This window comes from Pseudophryne corroboree, chromosome 5, assembly GCF_028390025.1.
Source record: "Pseudophryne corroboree isolate aPseCor3 chromosome 5, aPseCor3.hap2, whole genome shotgun sequence".
NCBI lineage: Eukaryota > Metazoa > Chordata > Amphibia > Anura > Myobatrachidae > Pseudophryne > Pseudophryne corroboree.
Genome location: NC_086448.1, coordinates 233001116 through 233016382, shown reverse-complemented (window position 1 = coordinate 233016382; position 15267 = coordinate 233001116). Strand labels below are relative to the sequence as shown.

The window sequence follows — 15267 nt, the reverse complement described above, 5'->3', positions numbered from 1 at the left end:
ATGGTTTAGTTCATGTATTGAACAATTATGCCTGCAGCCCCATATTATTGTTAGTTAACATAACGAGTGCAGAGCCCCTGTGATTTATTTTTAAACAATGTGGTCACAAACCATGTTGCACCCCAAATCTAGGAATAGGTGAGTGCTATGGAACAGTATATATATATATATATATATATATATATATATATATATGCAGTTTATATTCGGCACTCTGTAGGAATGAGCAATGTAGTCAGCTTACCGGGTGCCCTCCACATAAACGGCAATGTAGAAAATTCAATCAGGCGGCACTCACGGAATTTCAAATAAACAAGAACAGAGATCACTCCATCTTGTGCAGACTTAACGTTTCGGTTTATTAACCTTCGTCAGAAGTAGCAATAACAATATACAAACATTCTTACCTTTAAATACTATACATCCACCACGTGTACTTCCCTTGGATCCCAAAGGATTGATTTCCGGCCACGTCATCTGTTAGAGACAGAACTGCCAATAAGGATGACGTGCGTCGGTGTGAAAAACCATCACCATGACAACATAACAACATAATGGAGCGTTACATGAGGAAAATTCGATCGCATGACTTTATCATGCTATGCGGGATCGCGTGAGTGCCGCCTGATTGAATTTTCTATATATATATATATATATATATATATATATAAAGGATGATAACAGGCGGCACTCACAGCATTGTAGAAACTGGTGAATAAACGGCCACACTCCGTAATGATAGATCAACGTTTCAATTTCATTATAAATTGTCGTCAGGATACAAATAAAACACCAACAATCTCACCTTATATCCCCACTGCTGTGAACATTTCTCCCGCCCGCCGGAGCGCCAGCGCAGGACGCCGGAGCGGGACGCTGTCTAATGACGTAGCGGCTGGAAGCCGTCACGTCCTCTCCAAACCCATCACCATAGTGACCACATAACATATATATATATATATATATATATATATATATATATATGTATAGTACAGTATTGTTTTTAATATATACATATTTAAGTAGGTTTACAGACAGATCTTCAGAAATTAAGGGCTAATTAAAGATGATTTGCTTATTAAGATGGAATGATATGATCGCTTACAATTGAACTATGCGGCTTTGTGATATGTACCAAATTATATAATATATACATGATAATATACACATGGGGGTACATTTACTAACATTCGTAATTTCCGAAAAAAGGTCAAAGTTCAATCACGAATGACATCGAAAGTGTAAAACTGCAACTTTTTGAATTTGTTACGATGGATTTACTAAGCTGTCGTATTCGGGTTTTTCTTTTCTTCCGATGTCGATGTCATTCGTGTTTTTTTTTATTTTTTTACGGCAGTGATTAGCAAAACACTGCCGACTTTTTTTACAATCAATCTCGGCCGGATCTGTGTGATCCGTGCTGGGGTTCATTTTTTTATTTTTTTTTTAATTAAACAATGTAAAATAAAAATAAAAATGCGTGGGGTCCCCCCTCCTAAGCATAACCAGCCTCGGGCTCTTTGAGCCGATCCTGGTTGCAAAAATATGGGGAAAAAAATGACAGGGGTTCCCCCATATTTAAGCAACCAGCATCGGGCTCTGCGCCTGGTCCTGGTTCCAAAAATACGGGGGACAAAAAGAGTAGGGGTCCCCCGTATTTTTAAAACCAGCACCGGGCTCCACTAGCTGGACAGATAATGCCACAGCCGGGGGTCACTTTGATATAGTGCCCTGCGGCCGTGGCATCAAAAATCCAACTAGTCACCCCTGGCCGGGGTACCCTGGGGGAGTGGGGACCCCTTCAATCAAGGGGTCCCCCCCCCAGCCACCCAAGGGCCAGGGGTGAAGCCCGAGGCTGTCCCCCCCCCATCCAATGGGCTGCGGATGGGGAGGCTGATAGCCTTTTGTGATAATGAAAAGATATTGTTTTTAGTAGCAGTACTACAAGTCCCAGCAAGCCTCCCCCGCATGCTGGTACTTGGAGAACCACAAGTACCAGCATGCAGCGGAAAAACGGGCCCGCTGGTACCTGTAGTACTACTACTAAAAAAATACCCAAAAAAACACAAGACACACACACCGTGAAAGTATAATTTTATTACATACATACACACATACATACATACTTACCTTATGTTCCCACGCAGGTCGGTCCTCTTCTCCAGTAGAATCCAAGGGGTACCTGTTGAAGAAATTATACTCACGAGATCCAGGGGCCCAGGGTCCTCGGAGAAATCCTTTGTAATCCACGTACTTGAAAAAAAAAAAAAAACCGCTTACCCGAGCCACGCACTAAAAGGGGACCCATGTTTGCACATGGATCCCCTTTTCCCGACTGCCAGAAAACCCACTCTGACTGATGTCTAAGTGGGTTTCCTCAGCCAATCAGGGAGCGCCACGTTGTAGCACTCTCCTGATCGGCTGTGTGCTCCTGTCCTAACTGACAGGCGGCACACGGCAGTGTTACAATGTAGCTCCTATGCGCTCCATTGTAACCAATGCTGGGAACTTTCTGCTCAGCGGTGACGTCACTTTAGGTCAACCGCAGGGCAGAAAGTTCCCACCATTGGTTACAATGGAGCGCATAGGCGCTACATTGTAACACTGCCGTGTGCTGCCTGTCAGTCAGGACAGGAGCACACAGCCGATCAGGAGAGTGCTACAACGTGGCGCTCCCTGATTGGCTGAGGAAACCCACTTAGATATCAGTCAGAGTGGGTTTTCTGGCAGTCGGGAAAAGGGGATCCATGTGCAAACATGGGTCCCCTTTTAGTGCGTGGCTCGGGTAAGCGTTTTTTTTTTTTTTCAAGTACGTGGATTACAAAGGATTTCTCCGAGGACCCTGGGCCCCTGGATCTCGTGAGTATAATTTCTTCAACAGGTACCCCTTGGATTCTACTGGAGAAGAGGACCGACCTGCGTGGGAACATAAGGTAAGTATGTATGTATGTGTGTATGTATGTAATAAAATTATACTTTCACGGTGTGTGTGTCTTGTGTTTTTTTGGGTATTTTTTTAGTAGTAGTACTACAGGTACCAGCGGGCCCGTTTTTCCGCCGCATGCTGGTACTTGTGGTTCTCCAAGTACCAGCATGCGGGGGAGGCTTGCTGGGACTTGTAGTACTGCTACTAAAAACAATATCTTTTCATTATCACAAAAGGCTATCAGCCTCCCCATCCGCAGCCCATTGGATGGGGGGGGGGACAGCCTCGGGCTTCACCCCTGGCCCTTGGGTGGCTGGGGGGGGGGGACCCCTTGATTGAAGGGGTCCCCACTCCCCCAGGGTACCCCGGCCAGGGGTGACTAGTTGGATTTTTGATGCCACGGCCGCAGGGCACTATATCAAAGTGACCCCCGGCTGTGGCATTATCTGTCCAGCTAGTGGAGCCCGGTGCTGGTTTTAAAAATACGGGGGACCCCTACTCTTTTTGTCCCCCGTATTTTTTGAACCAGGACCAGGCGCAGAGCCCGATGCTGGTTGCTTAAATATGGGGGAACCCCTGTCAATTTTTTCCCCATATTTCTGCAACCAGGATCGGCTCAAAGAGCCCGAGGCTGGTTATGCTTAGGAGGGGGGACCCCACGCAATTTTTTTTAATAAAATAACAACTTTCCCACCCCTTCCCACTGATATACATGCACGGATCTCATGGATCCCTGCATGCCTATCCAATCACGGAAAAAAAAAGTAGGTCTGGTTTTTTTTAGCACTTTTTTACGAGTTGTAATTTTTCACGGCAGTGTTTTTTTTTTTTTTGCTGTGCACTTCTTAGTAAATGACCGAGATTCATACTTAAACAGCCGCGTTTTGACCGATGGTGTATTCATTCGTGATTTTTTTCTTGGACTTCAAAATATTACGAATGCCCTCATCACTGCCGTGATTATTGCTTAGTAAATTACCGAGATGACACTTTGATGAAAAAACGGCATCTCGGTCAAAATCGGGAGCTTAGTAAATTTACCCCATGGTCTCTCATTATTGGAACATAAGTTATGTGTTTAACGTGATAATAAAATCTAATATTGAGATGTCTTTTTTCTTGTTCTGATAAGGCTAAATGTTTGGCAGCATCGCACTGGATTTCTGATCTGTACATAGGGAGACATGTGAGTAAGAGATCAAAACAAGTAAAATAGCCAATTACTAACTAAAACGCTGAATATGTGCACACACATTTATCCTTCTCCGTCCTAAATGGATTTGGATGAGCTGATATAAGATTTCCCTTTGAACTGTAGAATTTATCAGTTTACAGCACTGTTGCTTTTTGCCTTTGGATGTTTCATTCGGACTTCAACCTTCCTGACTGAAGGCTATATTGAACTACAGCAGTGTACATTATTTTCAGATTACCATGGCTTTTGTCAGTGAACCTTGTATATTTGTCACGAAAGAAAGCATCAGCTACTTTTCTTTAGCTTTTATTATACTGAAGATCAGGGGTGGCCAACCAGTCTGAGACAAAGAGCCAAAAATATCTTGTTAGGTACATCTAAGAGCCGACATCGAACCAAAGTTGCATGTGTAAAAATGGGGTGTGGCCTTGTTCCTGCTAGGCCACGCCTCTGGTACAAAAAAAAGACATTGAAAAAGCTAGATCCACATAAAATACATTTTAAAGTCAGATACAACATAAAATATATAAAAAATGCTACTTCCACATAAAATAATTGAAAAGCCGATCCACATAAAATATATTGAAAAAGACAGATTCACATAATACACTTCATCTCCACCATGTGTCATTACAGCCAGCACCCTTCTATGTCACTCAAGTCAGCTCCCCTATGTGTCACTCCTGCCAGCCCCCTTCTGTGTCACTCCAGTCAGCTCCCCCTTGTGTCACTCCTGCCCACTCTCATGTGTCACTACAGTCCCTGAACTCTTGCCATTGCAGCAGCGCCTTATTTGTCCTGTTTGCCGGTGGGTGTCTCAACTCTAGTATCTGTCTTCCTGAGTTGTCAGTCCCCATAATGCTGCTGCGTGTCTGGCTGGAGTGCAGCGGATACCGGATCTGTTGTGCACCTCAAGTGTCGGGAGCCACATTTGAATAAAGAAAGAGCCACATGCGGCTCAAGAGCCACTGGATGGCCACCGCTGCTGTAGATCAATTCATGTATGTATACATGTATTTAGTTTTCATGTACATTATATATATATATTTATTTATTATTACCAGTTATTTATATAGCGCACACATATTCCGCAGCGCTTAACAGAGAATACATGGCAATTCACATCAGTCCCTGCCCCAGTGGAGCTTACAATCTATAGTCCCTACCACATGTATACGTACACACATTCACGCTAGGGTTTTATTTGTTGGGATCCAATTAACCTACCAGTATCATTTTGGATTGTGGAAGGAAACCGGAGTACCTGGAGGAAACCCACGCAAGCACGGGGAGAATATACAAACTCCGCACAGTTAGGGCCATGGTGGGAATCGAACCTATGACCTCAGTGCTGTGAGGCAGTAATACTAACCATTACACCATCTGTACTGCCCAATATATATATTAATAATTAAAAGTATAGTTATTAGAAAATATGAATGCCATTTTTAGATTTCTCACAAATATTTAAAATGCCCGCTCTAATATATATTGCAGACGCCAGGCACATCTTATTACCATATACGATAAAAGTGCGCTGTACATCGCAAACGCTGTATCCCTTAAGAGAAAACAATACACCCACACATTATCTGAGTTCCAAAGCTCATTGATGTATATATTTGTTATTAAAAAGGACATGCAGGAATGAAAGCTATACCTTACACACACTTAGATACACTTTAAACCTTCGCAGTAATGCAATGCAATGATATTACACTTTAAACCTTATGCAGCAATGCAGTGTGATGCTATTACACTTTAAACCTTATGCAGCAATGCAGTGTGATGCTATTACACTTTAAACCTTAGCAGGGAAAAGAGGACACCACACCGATTTGTAGTTAATCACTGGGTTCCGACATCACAGAGTAATATTTCTGAAAGGGGGTTAACAATGCAAATTATGCACTACAATACAACAGAGTAAATGGCTACAGTCAATGTACATACTGAGTAGATTCGCTTGCGCAACCCGGCCCGGTCCTCCGCAATCAGGTTGACTGCGTTGAGAGTCTTGTGTGACCAAGCCTGCTGCAGGCTCTCTTTATTCACTTCATCCAAAACATAACACAATGGATACTGTAATCTCTTTGTCCATTGGACACAGGGATGGTCATTTACAGTACAGGAGAGGTCATAGGTCTGTTTGAATAGGTGGGCGATGTCTATTTTCACTGCTCTTGTAGGTGGTCTCCTCTGGATTCCCGCTGCATACATAATGTCCAGTAAACACAGTTTATATCTATATTGTGCTCCTGCACATAACTATCCACAGGAACATGCGATCTTCCTCAAACCAACACCGGAATGTTTCCCTTAAAATACCCTACAGCTGGATATCAAACACCACCTTGTAACCTTGTTCTGTCCCCTCCTATCCTGTAAAGGTGAATCCCTTTGTTCTGTTACCATTTAAACAGCTATAATTTTCTGATGTGGTGCAGGGAGACTATGTGTACAATGGCCCTCATTCCGAGTTGATCGGTCGCAAGGCGAATTTAGCAGAGTTACACACGCTAAGCCGCCGCCTACTGGGAGTGAATCTTAGCTTCTTAAAATTGCGACCGATGTATTCGCAATATTGCGATTACTAACTACTTAGCAGTTTCAGAGTAGCTCCAGACTTACTCTGCCTGTGCGATCATTTCAGTGCTTGTCGTTCCTGGTTGACGTCACAAACACACCCAGCGTTCGCCCAGACACTCCCACCGTTTCTCCGGCCACTCCTGCGTTTTTTCCGGAAACGGTAGCGTTTTCAGCCACACGCCCCTGAAACGCCGTGTTTCCGCCCAGTAACACCCATTTCCTGTCAATCACATTACGATCGCCGGAGCGAAGAAAAAGCCGTGAGTAAAAATACTTTCTTCATAGTAAAGTTACTTGGCGCAGTCGCAGTGCGAACATTGCGCATGCGTACTAAGCGGATTTTCACTGCGATGCGATGAAAAATACCGAGCGAACAACTCGGAATGAGGGCCAATGTGCACTATTTGGATTTAATATGTAATGTTTTGATAGCCCTCCATGCATTCACAAACTCTGCCGTAAATACCCACACCACGCGCAGGACCGCGGGAGCGACCGTACGCAAATTGCGGATATGTGCACGTACGGCAGAACAAGTACACGCGCAGCAGGCCATCTGTATGTAATTTGTACGTGATGTGTGTACTGCAATATTTTTCGACTTTGACAAAAACAATATATCCATTTGCCATATTAATATTTTTTGTTGCAATCATGAACAAATGGGATAATTCCTCAGTCAGTGATTAGAGACAGGTAATAATGAAAATACTGTATACAATATAGTCTCACTCCTCCTTCCCTTTGGTGTATTTTTGCCCTGTTTCTCCTGCATGAGATCGCATAGTGCTAGATGTGCTGTACTTACTAGATCCCAGTGACTGATATTCCCTTTCAGGAAGGCAAGAAGAAAACAAGGCCATGGCTCTCTGGCGAATCCTCTCACAACTTATTGTGCCAAAGCATAAGCTGTAGCAGATCTCTTCATCTTCCTGCATAGTGAAGTCACTTCTGGGTTACACCCAAACTGGCTGCTGGAAGACCACGGAAAAGCACGCTGAAGCTGTATGTGCAGGAGATCTGTAGTGACAAATTTACCTTCTACCACTGTGGAATTTTGAGCCATCACCTGTGGACCTCCAAGTGAAGATAGATAGCCTGGTTCTTCATATGCCAGTGAGTCCCTGGGCTCTCATGTCAACTTTCAGTCATCAAGTTATGAGAAATTGTGGAAGATCCAAGGTAATTTAGTAATGAAGATATTAATGTGTTGATGTTTTATTGAAACAAAATCATGGGTATATATGATACCCAGCTTCAAATGCTTTTCAATACCCATTGTACAGGCATCTGCAGAATAAAATATAATGCATCGAGTGGTTAAGTATCTCATTAATAATGAATGAGATTACATGATAAATGGCAATTTAATTTGTAATAATTTAACAGTGTGTATCCCTTTAGGGATAAATAAGCTTCTAAACAGGTTTCATTGCCTAAACCCCTTCTAGTCATGTCAGGTCTGTCTACTTAATGATCTGTTCCATTAGCAAATGATGGTCTATTAATCGATCTTATGGATAGAATGATAGAAGGCTGATCTATTAAAATGCATTTTCCCCCAGGTACAGACCTTAAGTATAACTTAGCCATTACATTAGTGCCCAGAGCACTTAGAGGCTGGACAGCAATGTTTTATACAGCTATATGATTTGAACAGTATTTATGCAAGATGGTAGTACAAATAGGAATAAAATTCTTGTGTGAAGCTAATTTTTTATCTAGAACCAGGACTAGCAGTGGTGGCAAGAAGAGCATCACGGCTTAGACCACCTGATTTTGCAAAAAGTCAAGCTTTGTAATGGGCAATAGTCCCATCTGCTTTCCTCATTTTGTAGAAAATCCATTTGCTCTTAACAGTTTTATAGTGACTTTTCCTCTCAACAACAGTCCATGTAGTTTGTCACTTATACCCCTTTCACACTGCCAATGCCGGATCCCACTCAAGAATTGGAAACGGGTCCTTCCCGGGTGGGATCCGGCATTGGCCGCTGCTGCAGGCTTCACCGACCCGGCAATATGCAGGGCGAGTTGCCATAGCAGTGTGGGCGGAGCTGGCGGCGGGGAGCGGAGCTGGCGCTGGGAGATGAGATCATCTCCACGCCGCCTCTCCCTGCTGTAGTAAACGGGTCCCGGGAAGCATCGACCCGGGAGCCCATTTACGCAGCCACTGACCCGGTATTCAACCCGGGTATAACACTGCTTTATTCCCGGGTTGAATTGCCGGGTCAGACGACCCGGGATTTCGGCTATGCCCCTTTTACACCGCACACTGACCCGTGTCGACCCGGCATTATTTGCCCGGTTATTTGTGTGGTGTGAAAGGGGTATTATTGATGTTATCACCTTGTCTATTGCTGCTTTCAGCTAATACCAGTTATTACTTGGCTTTACTTCTTAGATATTTTAAGGTTCACAGAATGTGACAATTGCAAACAGCTCATAACGGGGGCAATTCAGAGTTGATTGCAGCAACAAATTTGTTAGCAGTTGGGCAAAACCATGGGGGTAATTCTGAGTTGATCGCAGCAGGAACTTTGTTAGCAGTTGGGCAAAACCATGTGCACTGCAGGGGAGGCAGATATAACATGTGCAGAGAGAGATAGATTTGGGTGTGGTGAGTTAAATCTGCAATCTAAATTGCAGTGTAAAAATAAAGCAGCCAGTATTTACCCTGCACAGAAACAAAATAACCCACCCAAATCTAACTCTCTCTGCAAATGTTATATCTGCCCCCCTGCAGTGCACATGGTTTTGCCCAACTGCAAAAAAATTTCCTGCTGCGATCAACTTGGAATTACCCCCATGTGCACTGCAAGTGTGGCAGATGTAACATGTGCAGAGAGAATTCGATTTGGGTGGGTTATATTGTTTATGTGCAGGGTAAATACTGGCTGCTTTATTTATATAGTGCAATTTAGATTTCAGTTTGAACACACCCCACCCAAATCTAACTCTCTCTGCACATGTTATATCTGCCCTCCCTGCAGTGCACATGGTTTTGCCCAACTGCTAACAAATTTACTGCTGCTATCAACTCTGAATTACCCCCATTATCTTTTAGGTGGTTTTCCACTATTTGCGTTTACAAAAGTTTTTCTCTGTGTTTGGATGTCCACGCTGGTAGTTTCTGTTTCAGACATGCCTCCAGTAGCTGGCATATCCAATATCACATACTTGTTCTGCATTTCCAATTCTACCTTGTTTTAAGTGGGGCTGTTTGTTGTAATATTACATCTCTTGATTTAATAAGCTTTATTTTATTTCATTCCAGAGCCTCTATCCTTTACTTTCCACCCTTTGGCCATAACCAAGTATGATACACTTCATGTATTTAGGATACAGCTTATGGGGGTCATTCCGAGTTGTTCGCTCGTTGCCGATTTTCGCTATACTGCGATTAGTCGCTTACTGCGCATGCGCAAGGTTCGCAGAGCGCATGCGCTTAGTTATTTTACACAAAAGTTAGGTATTTTACTCACGGCATAACGAAGCTTTTTCATCGCTGTGCTGATCGTAGTGTGATTGACAGGAAGTGGGTGTTTCTGGGCAGAAACTGGCCGTTTTATGGGAGTGTGCGGAAAAACGCAGGCGTTGGGTTGCAAAACGCAGGAGTGGCTGGAGAAACGGGGGGGTGGTTAGGCAAACGCTGGGTGTGTTTGTGACGTCAAACCAGGAACGAAAAGGACTGAGCTGGTCGCAATGACTGAGTAAGTCTGTAGCTACTCAGAAACTGCTAAGAAATTTCTATTCGCAATTCTGCTAATCTTTTGTTCGCTATTCTGCTAAGCTAAGATACACTCCCAGAGGGCGGCGGCTTAGCGTGTACAATGCTGCTAAAAGCAGCTAGCGAGCGAACCACTCGGAATCACCCCCTATTTCTTCTTTCTTTGGAGATGTGTACATAAGCAATACTCCTAAAAACTCAGAGATTTTTAAGTTAGGTTTTTCCTTGAACATGACTGCCTCTATCAAAATATGGACATTCTCAGACTAAATCCCGGACCTTATTACATTTACCCTCATGCCTCTTTTGGTGTTTTGTCTTTCAGGGAAACTGTGGGAGCACGATTCTTTAGATACACTGCTGACGATACTGCTTCTGCCCAAAAGAATATGTTCAGGCTTGCATCTTTAAACAAAAATCGAGCTGTCTTAATCCTGTTACAATTTGCACGCTCATTTACACCATTTTGCTCTGGCGTGTATGCAATTGGCTGGTTGACCTTCAATGCCATGTTTCTTCAGTAAGGTCTTAACATCTTTATTTAGATGTACTCCTCCATTTTCATATCTCAAGACTTCCAATATGTGACCTGTTTGAGTTTCTACTGATTTCTTGTAATCGCCAGTCATATACATCACTTCATTCTTTTCTTTGATTAAATAAATGTGTGTCATTCTTGTGAAGTCATTGATGAACATCATGAAATATCTGTATCCACTTATTAATTTTGCTATCATTGTACTGTACACATCTGTATGCATACATTTTCAGGGGTGCTTCTGCTTTGCTTGCTGATTTCAGGAGGGTGCAATGGCTTTGCTTGCCTATTATACATCCTTCACAGATTGGCATTTCTTTTTCAGTCAAGGATATGTCTGTAATCATCCTTTCTAGGAGTTTCTAAAGTCCTTTTTTGTTTCTTATGACACATTTTCCTCCTGCGAACTGTGTCCCATCTGCTCCAGGATACAAATGGCTATGAGGTTTGTCCCCAAATCTGGTACATACAACACATTTTGGATTTCTGTGACTTTAATTCTGGTACCTACTTTTAGATTGGTAGTGACTGTTCCAGCGTTTGTAGCTGTACTTTATCTTCTATTCCCTTGACTGTGATAGGATCACATGTTCAATGTAGTGAACCACTCTTGATTACACAGAAATGTCTTGTCGCACCTGAGACAATATACCATCAATCCTTTCTGTGACTCTGACACTTAGAGCTAACTCATTCTCAGTGCTTGGCATCTTTAGTGGGTAATGCAGAACTCTCAGCACGCAATTCAACTGGCACACATTCTTTAAACTACAGAAGTTTTGTTCTAATGATCTCTCCTATAGTGCTACCACTAGGAAATCTAGTTCAGACTTTAAGTTCTGCAGCACTGCCATGGCAAACTCCTCATCAACAGCCTGGACTTCCACAGACATTAATAGCTGAGATATGGACATCAGCCTATGGATGTAGTCACTCATAATTGTGCATTGACTCAGTGTTATACAGTATACACCTCAAAGTAATTCTCATCAGACCCTTAACCCTATAAGCTGCTTGCATGGCTGTCCACATGTTACATGCAGAGATATGCACATGTATAATAGGATAAATGTACTAGAATAAACATACTTTAGACAATAGTTCCCATGGCCTTATCAATATCATTGAAATTTGGGCTGTCATCTAGTTTAACAATAAGCTTCCACAGCCTTTCACGCTTAAGTTGAATTTCCACTGCAAACTTACATGTGGCATAATTCCCTGACCATATTAGTTTAGTACAACCCATCATGGATGCAGCTACTGTGTACATGCTTGTGCATTGGAACACTCTGCAGCTTCATTGAATAATTTCTCTGACAGGGTGTAGTATGGTATGCCGGCGGTCGGGCTCCCGGCGACCAGCATACCGGCGCCGGGAGCCCGACCGCTGGCATACCGACAGTGTGGCGAGCGCAGATGAGCCCCTTGCGGGCTTGCTGCGCTCGCAACACTGCAGGCACGGTGGCGCGCTATGCGCACCACGCTATTTTATTCTCCCTCCAGGGGGGTCGTGGACCCCCACGAGGGAGAATAAGTGTCGGTATGCGGGCTGTCGGGATTCCGGCGCCGGTATACTGTGCGCCGGGATCCTGACAGCCGGCATACTGAAGACCACCCCTCTGACATACAGTGCTCTATGGCATCCGGAGTGTTCGGGTGCCTGGGCCCATAACCTGTTTATATGTGGTGTACACAAGGTGGTGAATAGTAGACATCAGTGGAAAGAACTGTTGAAGCACAACAGCCAGATAGACTTAGCCAGGAGCTTTGGCTTATTTGTGCACAGCTGTACTCACAGATACACATATGGAGATCGAGCGGAGCATGCAGGAGACCAGCCAGTTATGTATATAGGGAGTTGGCAGCAGGATTTGCAGGGTCCCCAGGGTATCCGACTCCAGGTCGACACCAATTGGTCAACACACCTTAGGTCGACATGAACAAGGTCGACATGGAGAAAGGTCGACATGAGTTTTTCGCCTTTTTTCTATTTTTTTAAATTTTTCATACTTTACAATCCACGTGGACTACAATTGGGAATGGTAACTTGTGCCGAGCGCAGTGGTAGCAGAGCGAGGCACCTTGCCCGAAGCATGACGACACAAGATCCATGTTGATCTTGTTCATGTTGACCTATTTCAGGTGTCAACCTAAGGTGTGTCGACCAATTGGTGTCGACCTAAGGTGTGTCGACCAATTGGTGTCGACCTTTTTGATGTCGACCTGGAGTCCCATACCCAAGTAGTACACAGCTGTGGCCCTCAAACGCAGTGACAAGACTAAGCATTGGTGGTCATCTTGGTAAGGTCAAAATGGGCAAATGCTTCAGGTGAAGCATTATGGACGGGAGCACAGTAGTGCACCCATATTCCAATAAAGTCAACAGATTGTTTGCAGATAAGGAGTACAGAAATGCAATGTGAAAGCTCGTAGAATACATGGTTGTATAGGAATTGTTATTAGTAGAAGGAAGAGGTAACTTATATAAACAGGATTACTGCAAGTTCTAGCCTTGTTTTGCAAGGGTGGAGCTGGTTGTATACAGTAGGTAAATTGTGAGAGTTACAGTTATTCCTATAAAACATAATAGTAATGGTTCACTGCCCTTGTCACAAAGATTGCAGCACAAAGAGAAAGATGCCAGGTTTATAATTTTTAAATAATTTATTGATCTTGAGATCCTGCCAATGTTATCCCTCCTTATTAATGACCCTCACTCAGGACCGCACAGTGGCTACTGTATCTGCTGATATATTATCTCTATCAGTGGAGCTGATCAGATGAGAGAAACACAACCAAAAACTATTTTTCAGAGTCTGAATAACATTCACAAACCACAAAGGGGAATACAGCAGAATTAATGCTCATTTCCAAGCGACTTCCTCACTTATAAGACTTATAAGAATCTACCACTCATATCGTAATGCCCTGCACACTGCCAAACATACATACCTCCAATCTCTCACCTCTGCTCAAGCATATAACCCCAAGCGACTTTTTAATACCTTCAAATCACTTCTTAACACTCCCTCGCCCAACCCACCAGCCATTATCAAACCACAAGATCTTGCTTCCTACTTCAAGGACAAAATTGATAAGATCCAAAATAAAGTGGTATGCTCTTCCTATGCCAGTGACCTGGTCAATTCCCTACCTGAACCCTCTGTCACCTTCTCTGCATTTGATCCAACAAATGAAGAGGAAATATCAACACTGTTCTCATCCTCCTACTCTACTACCTCTCTTCTAGATCCTACAGATATGTCCTCTAAAATCCTTGATGTGGGAGCCTACATATCATGGCGTTGACATGATGCGTAGCAGCAGCCTCCCACAGATTTAGGTTTCCGATAGTAACAAGTATTGGAAGCACAAGCTGCCGCTACCCACATTTATTACCCTTTGCTGGCTCCCTCTATGAACAGGCAGCGGGCGTACCACTGCCTGCTATGTCCTACAGGTCCCCCTGCTCATTAGTCTGTGTTGGTAGGAGAGTGCATGCGCATGCACCAGCTATGCTGCAATTTTTAGCCCGTGATGTGTTTGCACAATATAATAGGACACATCTCTATACCCTCACAAATCAGTAAAGCTGTCTCCTGTGCTCATCCCCACCTTAAGTGAAATCTGTATTCTTTCTCTTTCTACTAGCATCTCTCCCTCACTATTCAAGCATTACTTCCATTCTGACCCAAACTCTCTCTCAAACTACCATCCCATCTATCAGCTCCCATGCCCCTCCAAGCTACATGAAAGAATGCCTACACTTGCATCATACACTTTCTTAACTCACACAACCTATTGGACCCAGTTCAGTAAGGCTTTCGTTCCCAACACTCCACTTAGAGAGCACTGCCTAAGCTAGTGAATGATCTGCTAAGTCTAAAGGCTATTATTCAGTTCTTATTCTTCTAAATCTCCCTGCTGTACTTGACACTTGTTGACCACTCTCTTCTCATACAAACACTACATCTTAACAAACAGCCACTTCTTGGTTCTCGTTCTACCTATCTATCTATAGATGCTGTTGACTACAGAGTACAAGCTCCGGAAAGTTTTGATTTCCGGAGTTTTGTACACATGGGGTATGTGCTCAAACCTATGTTTTGGTCGCATTTTGGCTTTAGTGCATCCCACCCAGGAAGTGAAATTAAGCAAATCTTTAAAAATAGACACCATCAGAGTGGTAAGGATGATCCATCCTATAATGCAGGAAACACAGCAGAGACTGTATTGCAGGTGGGGAAGGATGCTTCTGATCAATCTACACTTTTGCAATTGATAAATTG

The 15267-nt window shown here is 43.4% G+C and overlaps 1 long non-coding RNA gene across 1 annotated transcript in view; it reads left to right on the top strand.

The window, feature by feature from the left end:
• The window catches only part of LOC134928958 (uncharacterized), an 82792-nt gene extending 71680 nt beyond the window's left edge, over window positions 1-11112 (top strand). Inside the window, exons 2-4 of the long non-coding RNA XR_010178158.1 lie at window positions 4059-4112; window positions 7549-7892; window positions 10763-11112. This is a non-coding gene — a long non-coding RNA (uncharacterized LOC134928958). The remainder of the gene's footprint in view (window positions 1-4058; window positions 4113-7548; window positions 7893-10762) is intronic.
• Window positions 11113-15267: the final 4155 nt, after the last annotated feature.